We start from the raw sequence: 4628 nt of genomic DNA on the forward strand, positions 1-4628 counted from the left end.
GAACACTTTTGCAAAAATTATACGTCCATTTTTTTATTTATTTATTTTAACACTCTATATACATACTAGCGGACTCATCAGACGTTGTAATGCCTGAATGTTGGCTTGCCTGCTATTAGCTTGGAAAAAGACTTTCCATTGATAAGTAGGTACCTAGGTACTTGTTTGTGGTTAAATTCCTAAACTAAAAATTGTTCATATTCAAATATTTAATTTAAGTAGGTTTTTAGGAGCTTGTTTGTGGTTGAATTCCAAAACATATAATAAATATTTTTTCAAATATGGCATTCTTTTTGCAAAACGTCAAGCTTTGGTGTACTCACTAACAGAGGGGTAGGAATGCAATTTTTAAAAATGAATGGAATTTAATATTATTTTAGTATTACCAAAATTCCAGTAACAAGAAATAAATGGGTACAAATTATAAGGAATTTAAGGAATGAATCGGATTGAGATCCACAAAAAACAAATGTTCTTTGTAAACATTCAAAAACAAACTTTTTTTGTACGCAAAAAACAAAATCTTTCCATTTTTTTTGTAAATGCATTCTCCTTGAACGCAACCCCGTAGATCGATGAATAAAACATTTATGCTCCTTGCTTTTTTAACAAATATTAGATTGAAGATTTTCTACGAACACGCACAGCGCAAAGATTTACACTTCGCGGAAATTCGCACGTAAATCGGTGAAGCCGTTTAGGAGAAGTTCAGTGACATCATACGTACAGAGGAATTATACACATAAAGATAACAGCAGGCATATTGCCTTAAGGCGATTTCTTCATACCGACCCAAACCGTTCAGTTCGAGAAAATTACAAATTCATGGACATAATTAAAAAGAAAGATTAAGAAAATAAAAATACATAAGAAAATTAACACTAAATTATGAAGAGAGGAGAGGGGGTGGGAAGGAAAGAAGAAGAATAAAGTATTTATATGGGCCCTGTTTAACGCGAACGTGACTATTTTCCGGTTTGCAATAATATTCTGGTCTTGATTTTAGAATACGACAAAGTTTCATGATTTAAAATCCCGCTATTTTTTATAAATTAAGTCTAATAAAAATTGGCCTGCATGTTGCTAGGTAATAAGCATTAACCACTTTCCTAACAAATATTTTTTGAATTATAAAAATATCAGTAGAGTTACGACAAAAATCATACCATATTTCAAAATTGAATGAATATACGCATAAGTAGACGACACATTTAATTAACATATTACAACAGAGATGAAGAACATTTAAGAAAAGGTAACATAGAAGTCTAGGCATCTACAGGGCTTATGACCTGTCAATGGCTGGTTTAAGTGTTGATAAATCCACCTGGTCCATGAAGAAGTATAGAAATCGAAAAAATAACATTTTCCATTCTATCTAAATTTAGTATGTTGGTGAAATAATTTAAATTAGATGAATCTCTCCCGCATAAATAAAGGTTACAGCTCTTTAACTTCACAAACATCAACAAATGAAAGAATTGAAGGAATATAGATGTTCAAATATGGGCAGAATGGTGAATGTTACACAGAGTGTTAAGTGGCCACTTAAACCAGCCATTGATAGGTCATAAGCCCTGTACATGCCTAGACTTCTATATTACCTTCACTTAAATGATCTTCATCTCTGTTGTAATTTGTTAATATAAACAGCTCCCCAGGGAGTTGAATCCAGTCCTTGTCTACAAAAATTTGTACAATCTCAAAATATTGTTAACACATTCAATGTTTACTAGTTTATTCTGGGTTTCTTATACAAATACCTAGCTACTGATTTTAGCAAAAATAGTGTTTATGTGTTATCTCCAGTAAGTGGTTGTCCAGTTTACTGCGTAAAAAAAACAATGTGAAGATTACTTAATTATTTTAGAATTTATTATTATGTTTCAATTTAATGAGGATGCTTGGTTTGGTATAAAATGTTTTTTTTTTGTTTTCTCAATATTCGAAGGTAGGTTTATAAACGCAAATCAATTCGCAACTGATTGACATTTTTACTTATGGAAACAGTATTTGAATCACCTGTGCAGTGAAAAAATAATGTTGCATCATTCGCAATAATAGCACAGTACAGTTTTTGTAAATCTTGCCAGGAAACCCTAGACTCGAGTATGGTAGTCGAACGTGCCAACTATCTCCCTATAAGACGGATTTTCTGCATTTGATTTCCTTTTTCAATACTTTTAACAAAGACTAGCCATAAAGCCTAAAACACTGGTCCGGATTCTAGTCCTATGTCACTCGCAAAACTTCACTCTTCATACTCCGGAACACGAAATGATAAATTAAAAAGCTAAACCAATAATCATGTTTGTAATAATTATTTATGTAGGTATCTTAACCCGAAGGGTGGTTGCGTTATTTTATGACTTTTTTAGTGTCATGTTCGTGTAACACGCGAAGGTAGTAAAGTTCTTCGATACCCTCATAATGTAAATGTAATATTTTAACGCCCATTAAAAATATGTATCATTTAAGAAATATTGCTAAATTAAAACGTTCATCTCGAATATTTATCAAATTTTGATGGAATGTATCTTCACCATTCTCCAAATTAAACCTCATAGTGCATCAACTTGATTGAAACTCTTTTTTTATTAAAAAATGTATTACCTGTTGAAATATTTCAAGCATATGTATTTTTGATTAGCAATATTTTTAATATATCAAACATATCAAACAGACAAGGCTGGATTTAACCCTCTAGTTATTCATAAAAAAAACCAGTATGAGTAGGGGAACATGGTTTTAATGGTTTGTTAGAATAAATGTCGATACTTATATTTTGTATTTTTTTTTACATAGAATCTAAGGAAAGGAAAGTATAAATAATGCATACAATACTGCATTATAATCCTATCGCAGCATAACAGCGATCATTTGTAATACACCAGAATAATAAATAATCTATCTTACTTAATTTATACGTCAGTTCAAGGACTATTAAATATTTCAGTAAACAAACATTTATATATTCCACGTGGACCTTGTCGGGAATCAGAGATAGTAGGCAAACGCAATAACCTGTGTACTTCAAATAAATTCACGTGGACCTTGTCGGGAATCAGACCCGCAACATCAGAGTTAGTAGGCAAATGCAATAACCTGTACACCCCAACTAACTTTACTTGACATCACTCGATTGCCTTTTTCAGAATACTTGCTTGAGTAATCATTTAGTTGAAAACGCTTGTTTAGAGTTTTAGTTATATTTCACACTTGCATATATATATTGAAAAGCATTATCATATTAATACGCCTTGCTGCATTATATGAGAAGTAGATTATATAAAGTAAAGGAGAATGTATATACAGGGTGTTCTTTAAACCCTGGCAAATCCGAAACCACGATGATCAGTATGAGCAAGAAGACATATTAGCACATTAAAATAAATTTTTAGGACGAATAAAATTTACGAAAATAAAATATTTGAAAAAACAAATGGTTGATTACTTCTACCGGGGAGAAACGAGGAGGGGGGAGTCTGATATACCGTCAACTGCGCGGCGGCGCCCCCCTCGCTTCTCCCCTGCAGAAGTACGCAAACATTTGTGTTTTTTAATAATCTCTTTAATTTATTAATTTGTTCGTTCTAAATATTTTTTTAAATATGCTTATATGTCTTCTTACCCATACTGATCATCGTGGTTTCGGATGTGACAGGGTTTAAATAACACCTTGTATAGTGTGGATAAAAAAGTGATAATTCTTAATTGGAGTTTCAGAACGTTATCTCCATCCGACCTTCCGATACACAATCGCCAGTCGGTAATTTGGGCAGAATATGATCGGTTCGAGTTATCGCGAGAGCATGTTATTGATCGGCCGAGAAGTCAACCATACTTCAACGGAAATTTTATATGCTGTAAGGGACAAAGTGGGAATCGTTTAGGAGAGATAAAAGAGAGTTCAAAATAAATCAACTTCATGTTTTTGGTCAGAAATTTTAAGTTGGTATCATTTATCGAATCAGCACCCACTTTGTAACACTCGATGTTGGAGTCTTCCATTTATTTATTATTGATACAAGTTCATTATATTAAAAACCACAACTTTAGTTTTCGGAGAACACTCCTTTTATCGACAGGTGATTTAAAACTAATATTATAAATACAGAACAGCAGTTTGATCAAAGAATCTCAATTTAAAAATAAATCAGCTGTAGAAACTAAAGAAGAGCTGGTGGGTGGTAATTATATTTATTTATGGCGTTAGCATATAATATGGTTTACATACGAATACTAGACTAAAGGAGAATATTTTTTTTTTTAACTACCTTAAAAATACTAAAATACCTTATCTTAGACGGTTTCGCGGCAAATGTTATGGTTTTTTTTCCCGTATGCCAAATAACTTATTGACTATGTTTCCTTTGCAATATGATGTCGAGCCCTCCTCATCCCCCTCGTCGCCCCATTGATTTCGTTACACGTTTGTTAACATCCCAGCTATGTGGAAGGGTGCGTTAGTATGCGTTAAATTAAATATTTGCTTATTATTAATCTTAGTTTTTCTAAACTAAATTCCGCTTAACATTATTATTTTGCTTTCATTAATCATGTGTTCTTATCTCTTCGTTATCCTAGTAGTCATATATTATATGCTTACACCGTAGATTAGTGGAATA

This window comes from Micrasema longulum, unplaced genomic scaffold (assembly GCF_059751315.1).
Source record: "Micrasema longulum isolate JH-2025_06_02 unplaced genomic scaffold, ASM5975131v1 h1tg002563l, whole genome shotgun sequence".
NCBI lineage: Eukaryota > Metazoa > Arthropoda > Insecta > Trichoptera > Brachycentridae > Micrasema > Micrasema longulum.